We start from the raw sequence: 17,794 nt of genomic DNA on the forward strand, positions 1-17,794 counted from the left end.
TTTTCAAGTTTATTTCATAATGATTATTGTTATTCAATCACTTTAGTCTTGTCTGACGCTTTGTGACCCCATTTGGGGTTTTCTTGGCAAAGATATCACAGTGATTTCCTGTTTCCTTCTTCACCTCATTGTATAGATGAAGAAACTGAGGGAAAAAATGACTTTCCCAATATCACATACCTAGAAATTGTCTGAGGTCAGTTTTGAACTCTAGTCTTGTTGCTCTGTCCACTGCACCACCTAACTGCCTTTACTTCATAATACCTCCTTCATAAATTCTATTTTTCATGTCTTTGCACAGATTATCCCACCTCATATGAGGGATCCTTTGAGAATTTTTAACTTCATTCAGAGCTCAGATCATATGATACCTCTTACAGAAATACAGTGGGAATTATTAATGTGCCATCCCTCCTCAATTTATTGTGTATATTTTTATCTGTAGATGTATGATACATCTCACATGGGAGGATAAAAGTTCCTTAAGGGAAGGGACAATGTTCATTTTGTCTTTGCATTTCTAGAATTTAGCACATAGTAGATATTTAACAAATGACTATTGTATTGGAGTGAACTTATCCTTTATTTTTATTGTATTCTTCTTTGAGAATGCAGATACTGCATTCTCCTAAGAGGAATGTAACACATGATGTCTAAGATTAATGTGAACTAATTTTCAAAGCAAGCAGCAGAAGACCAGAGGGACTTGATTGACATGAGACTCCTATGAATGATATACTCTAAAATTCATGTGAATTAATTTATTAAAGTATGTTTGCAAAGACCGTAGGGACTCAGGACAAGTTCTACACATGTATCAAAGCAGAGTAGGTGGGAGAGGATAGTGACGTAGTAGAAAGGAGCCTAGAAAGAAAAGATCAGAAGCACCAAAGAAAAAATTCAACATCACTTTCTTTTTTTGCATTAGTTTATTGTTTTATAGCTTTTATACAACTAATCTTCTCAGAAACCCTCAATGGCTACAGAATAAAATCCAGATTTCTTATGATGACATTAAATGCTCTCCATCATCTGGTCTTGTTCTATCATATAAGTTCTCTTCAAACAGAGACAAACTAGACTATTTGCCATTCCTTGAATATATTCTGTTTTTTCTCAACTCTACCTTTGCTCATGCTCTCTAGTCCTCTTGGATTGTCTTTCATATTCTCCCTACCCTACTCTATGTCTTTCCTTGGGGAAATCCTACATATGCATCATTACTATCCACCGCATGAAGGCTTTCTTGATCCTCCCAATTAAAAAATGATTTCTTCCTCCACTAAATTTTCTTTGCACTTCCTATTTCTCTTAATCATTCTATTTTTAATTTTTTAAATTTTTACTAACTTGACAAAAATCAAGAAACATTGATATTTCCTTTTACAAAGAAGAAAAAAAAAGAGAAGCACATATAATACCTAGCATTTCCATTATATAAACTTAATGGATTCTCCCTCTCTGTCTCTGTCTCTGTCTGTCTGACTGTCTGTCTCTATCTGAATTTGTCTCTCTCTAGCATTATTGCAAATGTAACATGTACAATATTGCCATGTCTGTCTGTCTGTTTCAAATCTTCTGCTTTCTTCTGTTTGCTTTGAATCCCCAAATGATTCATTGATGCTCTTATCTTTCTTTTAAAAAATATCATTCTAGGGTTATGAATCTGGGAGACTTAAGGCATGACAGAGCCTTTGGAAGAAATAAAGAAATCTGGAAGATGGATGAATTTTCAGAGAAAGATAAAGAGTATTTGAAATGTTGAGTTTGAGATGTCTCCAGGACATCCAGTTTGAAATGCCTGATAGGCAATTAGTGATGAGATTAAAGTTCAAGGGAGGGACTAGACAAGACATATATATCTGGGAATTGTCAACATGGAAAACATCATTAACCACCACCCCAAAATTGATGAGATCACCTAGAGAGAAACCATGGATAGCTAGAACTTAATCCGTTGGAAAGTTTGAATTGAGACAGTTCAGCATTTGGAGCAGTAGTCTCATAAACACTGGGTCACAAGTTTCTTACAAGAATGTATTTTCACACTATTGTTGGAGGTATTATGGTGGCTTTATAATCAGAATATATCCTTACTGCTTTTGAGCCATTGGCCAAACAATTTTCTTTCTCTGGCACCCAATTTCCTCATATATAAAGTGAAACTTGTCCAAATTAAATTCAATGTCACTATCCACTCCTAAATTTTATATTATTATAGGCAATAATGACTTCATTGATAAATTGGATAAGAATGTCAAAAATTCTATAGAATGGGGAAGTTTTCTCATTAGAGGCCAAAATCTGTACAATTATTCCTTCCACATCATGGGAGTTAAGGATGTACAGTGCTCCCATGATCAGGGGGAAAAAATACATTAAATTTTTTGGCTTTCTTTTTGTACCAGAGAAGAAGTCTGAATTATTATGGTATTATTATACAATATCATACATACATTTTATGCATTTCTTAGTTTCTAAACTTTTTATGTGTTATCTGCTGCCTTTTCATATTATCTCCAGCTTCTATAAAACTCCACCCAAATTCCCATTTAATTTTTTTATGCTAACCTGCAATATATCAAAACTGTAATGGGAGAAGTCACAATGTAGAAGGGATAACTGTAGTTCATTGAAAAATAAATTCTCTAAATTTCTGAGGAACATTTGTGATGGTTAGTTAAGAAACAGTACTTCATTTTCTTTATTTTCTGGCTCAATATAAATGGAAGTAGTCAGTACGACAGAATAATTATTGTGACTATTCACTCTGACATATAGGCTGATAAAGTAGGGAAAACATATGAATTATTAGGTACTTGATTTTGTGTTTAGTTTTTAAATCAGCAATAACTATTAGCTGCAAGCAGTAGTAGAGAAAATTATAAAGATGAACAGGAATAATTATCTATTCTTACATAATTTAAGAAATCAGTCTGTTTCATATACTAATGAAAGGTTAGCATAATAGTATAGCAAACAGTATAACTTTCAGCTTTTTGCCCTGCCACTGGACTTTGATGACTTTGGAAGAAAGAGTAAGATTTATAATTTTCCACAATTCTGATTCATTTAAATCCAAAGCATATGTAACCCAAATCATTACTCATCATCCTCTATTTTACCCCAACATCATGATGTTATTGGTCCTCTTTAAAAATTAATGAGAAATAAAGACAAAATGAGAAATTTAGAGTTTTAATAATATTTTTAGTAAAGTTTGTACTTTGTTGTTGAAAAAAATTTGAAATTCAGGAATTGGAAAGGATCTCAGAGGAAATATAATCCAATTTTCTACTGGCCTAAATATCTTTTCTGTAGTATTGCTAACAAGTAATCAAATAGTGTCTTATTGAGAATATCCATGAAAGAACCCTCTATTTTCTAAGGCAGTGCATTACATTTTTAGAGAGCTCTATTTTTAAAGAAGTTACTCTTTAAAATTATTCTAAACCTGTCTTTGTATAAGTTATACCCATTGCTTTATGAGGCTAAGTAGAGGTTTTCTTTATTTTCTACTCTTCAGTTATTTTGTACCTAGATTGTTTTTTTTTTATTTAAACCAAATGTTGAACTTTCTATTGGTCCCTGTAAGGAGAGTAGCAATTTTGACACTGGTAATAATGCACAACAAATACTTGCTTGCTCTTATTCTAATCTAACCCCTCCAGCCTTGCTAAATAAAGTCTCTAAGGTGACTTGAAAGGATCTATATAATAATAAGGTCACAGTGGAAGTTGGAAGGAATTTTCTCACCTCTCCTTATAGAACAGACTAAATTCAAGGAGCTTCTGTCTTACAATTGAACAGTTAAAAAAACAAATCTCTCTCTCTCTCTCTCTCTCTCTCTCTCTTCTCTCTCTCTCTCTCTCTCTCTCTCTTCTCTCTCTCTCTCTCTCTCTCTCTCTCTCTCTCTCTCTCTCTCTCTCTCTCTCTCTGTGTGTGTGTGTGTGTGTGTGTGTGTTACACACATACACCCTAAACCTGAGGTTTACTATAGCTTATACTGACTGATTTGGACAGTTACAGATTTGTAAAGAAAGAAAGAAAAGAAGGGAGGGAGGAAGGAAGGAAGGAAGGAAGGAAGAAGGAAGGAAGAAGGAAGGAAGGAAGGAAGAAAGAAAGAAAGAAAGAAAGAAAGAAAAGAAAGAAAAGAAAGAAAGAAAGAAAGAAAGAAAGAAAGAGAGGAAAGAAGGGAGGGAGGGAAGAAGGAAGGAAAAAAGGAAGGAAGGAAGGAAAGAAAAGGAGGGAGGAAAGAAGGGAGGGAAGAAGGAAGGAAGAAAGAAAAAAGAAAGAAAGAGAGAAAGAGGGAGAGAAAAACAAAGCGAGAAAGAAAAAATAGGGAGAGAAAAAAGAGAGAGAAAGAGAGAATGAGAGAGAGAAATAAAGAGAAAGACAGATTTAAAGAAAGAGAGAAAGAAAGAGGCAGAGAAAGAAAGAAAGAGGGATAGAAAAAGAGAAAAAAGAGAGAAAAAAGAGAAAAAAGGAAGACAAAGAAAAAGAGAGAGAAGGAAAGAGAGAGAAAGAAAAAGAGAAGGAAAGAAAAAAGAAAGAAAGAAAGAAAGAAGGGAGGAAAGAAGGGAGGGAAGAAGGAAGGAAGGAAGAAGGAAGGAAGGAAGAAGGAAAAGGGAAAGGAAAAGATTTGCCCCTGCAGCCAAGAATAAGAAAGAGCACATAGGTAGCTGTAATTCAAAAGAAACCCAGCAGATGGAAACAGAAAGAAGCCCTGGTCCCAAAGAGAACAGAACAGTAGAATCATTTGCAGATGACAGCACCATGGAAGACCTGTGTTAGGACAGCAGAGCAAATAACTAAACGATGAGAACAACCAGCTGGTGTACAACAGTCCGATGACATCACTAAATCAGTAAATAGGATCAGGAGACATTTGTGGGAAATGATGTTATAGGTGGAGAGGGGTTCTATCTGACAGAAAGTTATAAGAACAGGGATTGACCTGACTATACATGTTCCCTACTTGTGTGCCCTCGCCCACACGTTCCTTTTCCCACCACTGGTGTGGGAACCTTAGGGAGTTTACACAGTTGTGTGTATGGAATAGGAAGGGATTTTCCCTTGTTTATTTATTTTGTCACATTGTTTATATGTCTCCTATGCCTACAACATTCTTTTAGTTACCTTGTTGAAAAAAAAAAAAAAAAGGAAATGGTGTTAGTTTGCCATAAGTTGTTTTTGATGAAGCTATTTTGACCTTTAGTAGTAAACAATTAGTTCCTTTTCTAAAAGCTTATGAACTCTCAGCAACAATGTGTTCTTAAAACTTCACTAGGAGGAAAATTTAATTCACTTCAGGAAACCATTTTTCCTTTCTTGAAAATGGAGTCTTTTGCTCTTCTATAATCTTGAAAGATCTTTGCTATTCTTTAAAATTTTTCAGAGATTATCAACAATAGTCAATAATTAGTAATTTGTTTTAAAGTTGTTACTTTGTAATTTTCTGAAGATTTGTTGTTGATATATTTCTTTAAAAAGCACTTCCTTCTCTGCCCTCTTCTGGATATTTGGAGCTATTGCATGCTGTTCATCAAAACTATCAAGCCCCTCCCAAAATGTACATTATAACTGGTTTTATTTTTTAGTGTACAAGTGTTAGAGGTTAACTAAAATTCCATAGATAGAAATGATCTAAGGATAATTGAGATTATTAGCAAGGTTAAGTTTATTAATTCTTATAATAGGTCTGTCTTTCTCATAACCTAGTCCTGGAAGATCCTCATTTTGTCACACATTCAAGGGTATGCTGGAGTTTTTCAGGAGCAGTTGTTAAGTTTTCAGTATGAAAATTTACACCTCATAAATTCGAAAACATTACAAATCAGGGCTTGATTTAGTATTTTGTTGATTGTCTAGATTTAAGAAAGTGAGGGAGAAAATGATAATGGAAATTAAACTTCAAAAGTGCATTATACGCTTAGTATTTTTTTCAGAGAACTGATTGGTACACATTTACCAGCACTCTTCTCTAACATATCTCTCTTAGATTTTGCTGAACAAATCCCAGTTTTTCTTTAACCCTTTCTGTCACTACCCAAACACACAAAGTTTCCTCTGTTTGCTGGACAAGTGTGTCCTTCCCCTTCATTTTGAGAAAACTCTAGTTATTGGCTTGACCAAATTTAAAATTGCAAGACTATCTGATTATAAATCTTTTCCCCACTGATAAGCATTGTAAATTTTTCCCTCTAATAATAGAAAAGTCATTCTTCACTGAATTAGAGAGATATTACTCTCTAATTAGTAGAGATGGCGATCAAGATTTCCCTTAAGAGTAATCATATGCTATTGTAGCTGGTATAAAATTACTTCTTTTTTTCAAATTTTATTTTATTTTGAACTTAAGAATTAGAACAAACATTTTCATAACATAGTAAAATATAAAGACAGAAAAAGGGGGGAGGGAGGAAAGGAAAAAGGGAGGGATGATTGTAAATGAAACTGCAAATCCATTATATACAACTTACTATCCTTTTGAAATATGTAATAGTTACCATGTAAGTTTTTTACCCTTTTTTCTTCTCTCCCCTCTCCCCATACCTTGAGATGGCTACCAATATATACAAAGATATTTGTAAAACCATTCTATACTTACTTCTATGTACCATTTCTTTCTCTGCATGCAAATGGTGTCATTCTTAATATGTGTTTTGTAGTTAATTTGGGTGTTTATAATAGTTAAAATGTCTTCCTCTCTCAAAACTGTTCTTAAAATGATATTGTTATTGTATACAATATTTTTTGATTGTGCTCATTTAATTCTTCATTATTTCATGAAAATCTATACGTCTTTTTCTAAGATCATTAAATTCATCATTTCTTATAGTCTAGTAGCATTCCATCACAATCTTAATTATCCATCACATAATAATAATAATAATAATAATAATAGCTAGCATTTATATAAAGCCTACTATGGCATTGTGCTAAGCATTTTACAATTATTATCTCATTCAATTCTCACAATAATACTGGGTGGAGGGTAGAGTGAATGCTATTGTTATTTCCATTTTACAGCTAAAGAAACTGAAATAGAGTTTAATTGACTTGCCCAGAGTCCCATAACTAGTAAGTAAAGGTTGAATTTGAACTCAAGCCTTCCTGACATAAGGCTCAGTACTCTATTCACTGTATCACCAAGCTATAATCATGCTTGTTACACTCTAATAACAATGTTCACACTTTAGCAATCAAGAACTTGGAAAAAACTGGGAAAATACAATTTTTATTTTAAAAGCAAGTTTAAATATCTATTCACTACATCCTTTCTATATATCACTGAATGCTCTTAAAGAATTTGTCAAAGAATCTGTGAGGTAAAAAGGACAGATAAAGACTGGGATTTTTGTCCTTGGAATATGTATAGGTGAGGTGCCACCCAGGGAGAAATTTGAATATGGGCAACATTACCTCCTTTTGTATTCACTAAGTCTTTATCCAACATCTCTTCATAAAATAAATTCTACTTTTAGAAATTCCCTTATTTAAGAGCTTCAAGAAACAGTTTACAAGTCACACAAGAAAATCAGCATTATTTCATTGGAATTATACCTCATTTTGACAAAAAAGAGTACTATACAGTTTTATCACCCATGTTATTACTAGACTTGCTTGAAGTGACTTGGCTGTTTTCAAAAATTAAGGATGAAGATTTGCCAACATCTAGGATATATAGAAGAGTGTATTAGAACTGCAACAATTCCAAAAGAGTACTTAAAAATGATTCAGGCAATGGTGCCATTGTGAGAATGAGTGTGCAGCTTCTCAAGGGGACTGTTTTGAAGAGGTCAACATTCATTTTAATATAGAATTTTTGCTACTTTTATTTTAAAAACATCAGTCTTGTCATTCTATAGTTATGTCTCACACTTAAGGATCGTGAAGAAATAAGGACTATAACTTTTCAGTTGTAAAATTCCCATCCAAGTCACATGAAAAAGGGCCCCTTGATTCCTGTTAATGTTTTAAAATGTAGTGGTATAACAGTGCTAATGAAAGACGCAAAAAGTTCCCTTTCCCTAAGGATCTATAGCGATTAGACAGGAAATATGGAGAGAGCTAAGTTATTAGGTATCAAAACTAAATAACAAAATGGGGAGTTTGGGAAGAAATGAAAATCTGCCTCAAAGCCCTATTCTCCATTAGCTAAGTGGTGCAATGGATAGAGGACCAGATCAAGAGTCAGGAATTCTTTGCTATCTAATTCAGTCATGTCTAACTCTTCATGACCCCATTTGTGGTATTCTTGACAGAGATACTGGAGTGAATTGCTATTTCCTTCTCCAGTTCATTTTAAAGATGAGAAAACTGAGGCAAAAAGGATTATAAGTGACTTAGCCAGGATCACACAGCCAAGTAAAAGTCTGAGGCCATATTTGAACTTAGATTCTCCTGACTTCAGGCTTAATACTCTAGTCTCTGGGCCACCTCAGTTTATATCCAGTCTTAAACATTTACAAGCTGTGTTACCCCAATGTCTCTTATCCTTTCCTTACCTCAGTTTCCTTATCTGTAAAATGGAGATAATAAAATCATCTATCTCCTAGGATTGTTGTAAAGAGTAACTGAGATAATTATTAGATAGCACTTAATAGGTTTGTAAATAGTAAGCACTATATAAATATTTCTTATTTAAATGCAGCTAGTGACACAGTGGATAGAATGCCAGTCCTGGAATTAGGAATTAGGAAGACTGATCTTCCTAGTTTAAATCAGAGTTTTACTAGCTGAAGGACTCTGGATAAACCTGTTTGCCTCGGTTTCTTCATTTGTAAAATGAAATGGAGAAGGAAATGGCAATCCCCTCCAGTTTCTCTACCCAAAAAAAAAAAAAAAAAAAATCCCAAAGGGAGTCACAAAAAAGTTAGAGATGACTTAAAATGAGTGCATAACAAATTTCTGATATGCCTCATGGAAATGTTTTAAATTGAAACATGTTGGGGATAGCATAGTAGAAACCTGAAAATCTAGAAGGTACTGTACTACTAACTCCCTTATTTAATCTCAATCCCCTCTCCCACATTAATGCTTTGGAAGCTCTTTTATACCAAGTGTGTGCAGAATAAATGGTCGTTGCAATTGAATAATCAGTGTGATTTCAAGCAGGCCACAACTTCCCTGAATATCAGTTGGCACATCTGCAAAAGGGAGACGTTAGATCAGATTGAAATAATAATAGATATAATATTATAACTATAGTTAGAGAAGAACAAAGAAGTAATCTAGTCTAATAGCCCTTCCATTTTACAAATGGAGAGACTGAAGGTCAGAGAATTAAGTGACATATGCAGAATCACTCAGTTTCTGAATCTCTTCCCTTCTTTCCAAACAGGCCATTCTTTTCATTATATCATGCTCTAAACCTCCCATGATGTAGAGCCCCATGAACAGATAAGCAAAGTTACCTTCACTTGGATAACACACTGAACAATTTCTCTAAACCTAATATAATTTTTCAAGGAACTCATTACCTACTTTTCTATTTCCCTCCTCATTACTCCCATTTCCCATTCTTACATTTTTCTCCCTGAATCATACAATTTTGTGGTCGTATATGCAGGTCAAAAAGGATCCAAAACAAATTTAGCTCACAAAAAGAAGTTTAGTTGGTGGATAAGAAATGAACACTCAGAAAAGTTATGGACAATGCCAGATATTTCTTTAACTTCCAAAACCTAAATAAGCCAAAAATTCTTTCCCAGGCTTCATATTCAAATTCACATGTAAGCGCCTATGAAATTTGGTTATATTTGTTTTGTAAAAAAGCCTTAAGCAAACTGATTCTCAGTTCATAACATCTGCACCTGGCAATATAGATTAGATGAAAAATTCTACATATCTACCAGTAGATGGTAGTATTAGTTCTCAAAAGTTCTATAGAGCAGACAAACATGGGAACGGAACTAGAGCTGAAAGAGGCTTTTGGGAGGACATCTAGTCCAACTACATCATTTTAGAATAAAAAAAATGATGTCTCAGAAAGATTAGCGATCTGTTAAAAGATATACAGCTAATAAGCAACAGAAGCAACATTCAAATTCAGACTTCTATAAATTTTATAGTATTTTAATTACATAATAATTCTAATCTAAATTATGAAATAATTCTATAAATTTAGTGCTCTTGACAATGCATAGCTATTATAGCAAAAAAATATGATATTCTCCCAGAAGAGGAACTTGATCAACATAGTAACCTTCAAAATATGAACGGTAAAAAAGAAAACAAATGAACTTTTTCAGATTCATTCCATTTAGTTAAACAAATATAGCATGTCTCAAAAGTCTTACTAGGTTTTTAAGCTATTAAGATGAAAAATTGCAGTGAGGCTTTGAGGACACTCTAATGGTGGAAATTCAAAAACAAAAATCAAAGATAATTACAGGGAACTGACATACAGCATATACACTAATTAATTAATATAAATAGTAAATAATTTTTAAAAAAATAAATAAATTAAGTTAATTTAAGGAGAAAGAGAGTCATACCACTTTGGAGGCTAAGCAGAGAATAAAGGCTATTAGCATGGAATAAAGAAAATCTACAAGGAAGCAAAGAAAAGATAGATAATTCTGAATATTGTTTCTTCTATTATTATAGAAATGGAAATTTATTGCTATATATTTTGAATCCTCCTTTATGTTCTGCTGTACATATGGCAATTTTTTTTCTTTTATCCATCTTTTTTTCTTTTTCTATTTTGTATTTAAGTTCTGTTTTGTATTTAAGTTTTAAATAAATTAGGAAGGAAGGAAGGAAGGAAGGAAGGAAGGAAGGAAGGAAGGAAGGAAGGAAGGAAGAAGGAAGGAAGGAAGGAAGGAAGGAAGGAAGGAAGGAAGGAGGGAGGGAGGAAGGAAGGAAGGAAGGAAGGGAGGAAAGGCCTATAAGAAACGGGTAGAAGCTCAGCTAAGATTTGAAAGAAGTCAAGGATTCTAAAGGGAAGAGACTGTGTAGGAGGTTGTGTACTTCAAGCACAGAGTGTAATCTATGAAAAGACAGAGAGTAGTAAATGAAATTTCCAAGTCAGAGAAGAGGAAGATGGACTTAGATTGGGGCATAGACCATGGCAGGGTAAATAATATGAAATAATTTTGGAAAGTAGTCAGACAATAAAAGACTTCAAATGCCAGACTGAAAATTCTATAGGAAGTCATTAAAGATTTTAGATCAGGGAATTGATATAGTCAGTTGAACCTGTGCTTTAGAGAAATTCTTTTGTCAGCTCTGTGATGGATCCATTAGAGAAGATGGATCCCTGAAAGCAGGGAAACTAATTGATGTTAGTTTATAGACTAAGGGCGATGATGAGGGCTTAACCTAGCAAAATGGACATGTCAATCAAGAGAAAAGATATTACAAAAGTAGAATTCTTAAGACTTGCCCACTTATGCCAAAGTGAGAAGGAAAGCATTTAAGATGACTTTCAGATTGTGATCCAAAATGACTAGAAGGATAGTAACACTTTCATTAGAAACAGGGAATTTTGTAAAAGAGGCAAGTTTAGAAAGTGTTAAGGACCAAGCCTAAGGGCAGGTCAATTATCCAAGAGCCTCCACAGCTGTGGGATCATAATATCTGAAGGAGTTGCAAAGCAGCCTTTGGGGACACAGGTGTTACTTGTGGACTGGGAATGAAATAAATTGGAAGCAGAGGGAAGAGGAGGGAGGTTAGAGAACAGCAATTGTCTCTCAGTCTCCTTTTATCATCATCATCCTCTCACTCGAGGAAATCCATTCTACAGGTCTGAATTAGACCTCAGCAAACACTGGCAGGTGGCTCCCGTATCCAAACAAGAAAGAAGCTGATGAGTTCTGTTTTGTACATGATGTATCATGTACAAATGTACTATAATATCACTGTGTGGGGTAAAGTGGTATTGTGAAGAGAACTCTACATTTGAGGCTTTGGATTTGGACACTGGGTGTGTTATTTTACTACTTGTGTGACCTTAAACAAGTAGTCATTTTATCTATTTGGGCTTCAGTTTTATCATCTATAAAGTGAGGAGTTGGTCCCTTGAAGTTTTAAACACTAAAAACAAGTCAAACATATTTCGGATATCAGCTTTATACACTACAGTACTGGTATTTTGGAAGGATACAGGGAAACACAAATCAGGATTCTGGTTTCCAAAAATGTTTATAATAGAGTTGAGAGACAAACAGAGATATAATTAGCAATTTTTACAACTGGAGCAAGCCAACCAAAGTGTAGCCCTTAATTCATTATAGATGGGGTAGGGAAGAGGGTCAGCAAAGGCTCCAATATGCTTCTTGAGAGGCTGCCATAGGGACTGGAGGGAAAGGTGAGACAGGCAGAGGAAGAGCTTATCTAAGGCACAACTGTATAGGAATGAAATCAAGCATCTGGAAGAGTCCTATCTTGCACATAATACTAATTAATGAAGGTAATCCAGGATTCAATTTTATTTGCATAAGATTTTCCTCATTAATAGAGATTATTTACTTTTTGTAGGCAGTGAGATGGTACAGTGGATAAAGTATCAAGCTTGGAGTCAGGAAGACCAGAATTCAAATTCAGTCTCAGCCACTTACTGGCTGTGAGACCCTGGACAAATCACTTAGCTCTGTTTGCCTCAGTTTCCTTATCTGTAAAATGAGCTAGAGAAGCAAATGACAAACCACACCAGTATTGCCAAGAAAACCCCAAATAGCAGGACACAACTAAACAACAAAATGTACTTTATGCTCTATACTTTTCTGAGAGAGAAAGTGGAGAGACTTTGGGAGAGATCCTGGTTTTCTGACTTTTAGCTTTGTAAAAGGAGACACTTGATTCTAAGCTCTCTTTAGGGATAGTTTGCTGGAGGGAAAGAAAGATTCTGGGAAGAAGACTACTGTTTATTCAATTAAACAATTTTTATGTTGCTGAAAGATAATTAGAACTTTCAGGCCCTCTCTAAATTGAAAAGTCTTGGACAAAACTTTTGGACAAAGCTTTACCTTAGGTATGACTATACATACAAGGTAGGAAGAGGCCTCAAAAGCCATGGAGTCCAATTTCTTTATTTTACGAATGGAGAAACAGTTTTAAGAAGTCTAAGTGACATGCTCAAGATTGTATAGTACCATAAGAAGGATTTGACCCTAGCTCCTCTGACTCCAGAGCCAGTATTCTTAATTTTCTTGTTTGATCACATCTAACTCTACATGACCCCATGGACTATATGCTAGATACTTCTGTCCTCTGCAATCTCTCAGGGTCTGTCCAAGCTCATGTTCACTGATTCCATGACATATCTCTCCATCTCATCCCCTGCCAATCCCTTTTCCTTTTGTCTTCAATCTTTTCCAGCATCATGTTATTTTCCAGTGAATCCCATCTTCTCATAGCCAAAGTATTTTAATACTCAATAGCCAAAGTATTTAAGTTTCAGCTTCTATATTTGATCTTCCAGTAAACAGCCACAGTTAATTTCTTTACATATTGACTTACCAATTGTTAGCAATACAAAACACTAAATAATAAGCTGAGTTTTTCAGACAAAAAGTGTGTGTGTGTGTGTGTGTGTGTGTGTGTGTGTGTGTGTGTGTGTGTTTAGAAACCAAAAACCACTGGGGACATTTTTAGGGGCTTTCCCTTTAAGCCAGAATTTCAGTCCACATCTAGCCATCTCTTCCTGGTCCTTTCCTTCCATGGTATTCTTCACCCTAATGAGATATTTTGAAAAGCAGCCACAGCACTTTCTCATTTTCTTTTTCCATTAATTCTCCACCATTTCCTTTATCATGGTTTTCTGAGTGGTTTGAAACACAGCAGTACTTTATTAATCATGTAAGATTTTAATGTAATGAAACTGAGAAGAGAGATCTGCAGTAGGAAAGGTCCTTTTGGTCTATGCTGTTTATCCCTTATTTCAAAGAAAACCAGCGACAACATGGAGTGTTGTCTTGACTCCAATATGTGTTAGATTTAAATGAAGCAGCCTCAAGGCAGTGAAAGGAACAGTTCTGCCCCCTGACCACCAGATCTGAGAACCTGTGATATGGCATCTTATTTAAGCTCTCCAATTCTCCTAGGCCTCATTTGCCAACCTATTAGTTCCCACAGAAATCCTAGTAGTCTGACCACACTTGTCAGCAAAGGCTATAAAAAGGGCTCATATTACTTACTAAACCTTTTCATGAAGTACATCTCTGGATACTTACTATTATCCAGTGAAGGGAAACCATAATTAATTAGAAGTTAACTTGGCAAAGTGAGAAACCAAGTGCATAATTTAATACTTCTAATATCTAATATGTTCTTTGGCATATTAATACTGTTGCTTTTCCCCTAAAAAAATGAATAGAGGAGCTTAAATGAAAGACATACCATGATAAATAAGCCTGTTTTTTTTGTTCCATGACTCAGAAAACTCTTTAATCTTCTATGAACATCAGTTATATTACTTATATAACAGAAGTACAAAGAAGAGCAAGTGCTTTATGTATGTGTGTGTGTGTATATATATATATATATATATATATATATATATATATATATATATATATATATATATATATATATATATGTGTGTGTGTGTGTATGTATCACAATTTTGCCCCCTATGTTTGCAAACAAAAGAAATAGCAGTCAGAGGTGTCATCCTTAAGCAATTATTCTTTCTCCTTCCTGCTATGCCTTAAATCTAGTTGGATTTTTCTTTTCATTATTTTATTTTGTTTCCATAGCTCAAGATTTTAATTTTTTTAAAAAGTGCAATAGCAAGTTAAATAGTGTGGAGAAAAAATTAGGTCAACAAGTCATATGTGGCATATATTCCTCTTTTACTATAAGTGCATTTCAAATTGACCTGTGTTTAATTAAAGACAATGTAGGAGAAAATATGAAAAGGTAAAAAGGTAAAAAGAGCCATATTGAAGTATGGCTAAAATTCATCTTCTCACCAACCATACATTTCAATGCAAAAAGTTAGGGGTTTAAAGGTTTTTTTTAAAAAATATTCCTTTATTGCTTACTTTGATGTGTTAAATTTTAAATCATGAGCTTACTAGGAAAGGCAGAGACTTGCCTCATTTAAAAACAGTTAGCGTTGTCCCAATATGAACAGAAAAAAATATTATCTAACTAAACAATAGGATTGTGAAAGAAATTTGTCATTAAAACAAGTGTGTGTGCAGGGAGGGGGAGAGGGGTTTGGGGGGTTGAGGGAGAGTACACAAACCAGAAAAGCTCTTAGAATGTCAAAATTTCAGGTCATATCTATTTCCTCCTAGTTCTTTCTTCCAAAATAGCCTTTGCCATCATCAGAATTTCAGTTCCTATCTAGCTATCTCTTCATTGAGCAACCATTTTTGTCTCTCTTCTAGTCTTGCATTTTCCCCCATGGGTAATATTCTGCTGACCTCCTTTCTCCTCTGAAAACTCTCTGTCATGCTGTTTAGTTTGAATGTGTCACTTTATCATTTGGAATGTGAACCTAGACACAATAGGAATGTAGGAATAATTAATGATAAATGCCATCTGGCAAAGGATTGGAACAGAATTAGGTCAGGCACAGTGGAAAAGAAAAGGGCTGGAGAAAACCAAGGATAAGACCAGCTATCCAGCGTATTGAGTTCTTGGATGGTGAAATAGATCACAAAGATAAACCTCTCTAGTGATAACATGCTTCACCTTTAAATGTGACTATAAGGCATTCTATAGGACCCAGCTTCTTAAACTGTGGTTTGCAACCCCACATAGGGTCTTGAAACTGAATGTGAAGGTCATGAAATTATGATTTATTATTAGTAAATGTTTGAATTGTCTATCTTTTTCATATACCTATATACCCAAGGTCATATAAAAATTTCTTAGGTGAAAAGGGTAGAAAAAGTTAAGAAGCCCTGCTCTAGGAGAATGTTATAGGTGATTTGATCTCATCATATATAAACCCATGCCATTTGGGATTTAAGACATACTAAGAAATAAATGTTTTCCTTTGCTATTCTAAAACTTTCATTTAGAGGTGATTCAAGGCAATTTCAACAGACTTGTCATGGAAAGAGCTATCCACATCCAGAGAGAGAATTATGAAGATCCAATGTGGATCAAAACATAGTATTTTTGCCTTTTTGTGGGTTGTTGTTTGCTTGGTTTTTTCCTTTCTTGGGATTTTTTTCCTTTTTAATTTGATTTTTCTTATACAGCATGATGAATATGAAATATGTTTAGAAGAATTGCACATGTTTAACCTATATCAGATTGTTTGCTATCTTTGGAACACAAGGTTTTGCAAAGGTGAATGTTAAAAATTATCTTTGCATGTATTTGGGAAAAATACTATTTAAAAATAAAATAAAACTTTCACTTAAAAATGAAGACCCAGTCAATTTACTGCATTCAGAAGTGTATGAGCATTTATATAAAACAAAGTTAAGCATTAGGAACAAGAGTCCCAAATTCAAGCAAATGTTTTGGTAGCTAGGAAGTGGAGTGGATAGTGCTGAAGCTGGAGTCAAGAAGGCAAGTTCAAAATCTGTCTCAGACACTAACTGGCTATGTAACTCCAGGCAAATCACTTAGCTTCTGTCTGCCTCAGTTTTATCATCTGTAAAATGGAGATGTTAACAGCTTTTATATTCCAGAGATATGAGGATAAAATGAAGTAGTATTCGCTTTGCAAAGTACAATTACTAGAAAACTTTCTCTATACATGCAGAAGGATGACACCTTTTCTGAAACTTATCAAATTAGTGATTCATATAGATTACTCAGAGGTTAAGAGCCTTGATCAAGATTACACAGTCAGAATATGAAGAAGTAGGATTTGAACTCAGATATTCCTGGCTTCATAATTGGTTTTAGTAAGAAACAAGCAAGCTTTCACAAACAATATTTGTAGATTTGTTCCAACTGTCAATTTCTGTTCAGGATCCAAGTCTCTGTTCTCCATTTTTTTTTTTTTTTTTTGCACAACAACATTGCATTTTATTAATGTATGGCAATATTTTCAACTATACCCTGATCAAAAGCGCCATTTACTGTGTTTATAGTTTCCTGTTCTTTGGGGAAAATCCCCATGCTTGTATGTACATATGCATGAATACACACAGAGACACATGTTACTTTAAATATTTTGCTGAATGTTTGCAGGTTTCTGTTCTTGAGGGATAATTTTGAGATTTTTGTTGTATGGCTGACTGAGGAAACAGCTCTGGGTAATTATAATATATTTGTTCAATGTTTTTCATTTAATATGAAGCTCAAATTGCTTGCCTTTGTAATAAGAGAACTTGTGAAAGATCCTATAGACATGAGACTAATCATGGTGTGACTCACATGATCCCCCTCCTAAAACAGAAAGAAACAGCTTTACAAGTTCACTTTTGAGTGGTACAGCCTTCTCTAATTATTCTAGCTCTCTTAAGCATGTCTAAAAATTGTTTCCTTTGTCATTTCTTATGACATAATAATATTCCATTGCATTCAAGTACCCTAATTTGTTAAGCCATTACCCAGTTGATGAGCATCCCCTGAATTTCCAGTTCATCACTGAAAAAAACAAAGCTAGAGATCAAGGGAGAGCTGCTATAAATATATTTGTGCATATGGGTCCTTCACATCTTTCTTTGATCTCATTGGAATATAGGCCTAGTGATGGCATCACTAAATCAAAGGGTATGCAAAATCAAAGTTCCAAATTGCTTTCCAGAAGCGCAGAACCAAATCACAATTCCCTAATAGTGCTTTAATATACATGTTTTTCACAGCCTCTCTTATTTTTTTCTTTTTTCTTTTTTTTATCACCTTTGCTAATCTGATGAATGTGAAG

This window comes from Antechinus flavipes, chromosome 2 (genome assembly GCF_016432865.1).
Source record: "Antechinus flavipes isolate AdamAnt ecotype Samford, QLD, Australia chromosome 2, AdamAnt_v2, whole genome shotgun sequence".
Lineage (NCBI taxonomy): Eukaryota > Metazoa > Chordata > Mammalia > Dasyuromorphia > Dasyuridae > Antechinus > Antechinus flavipes.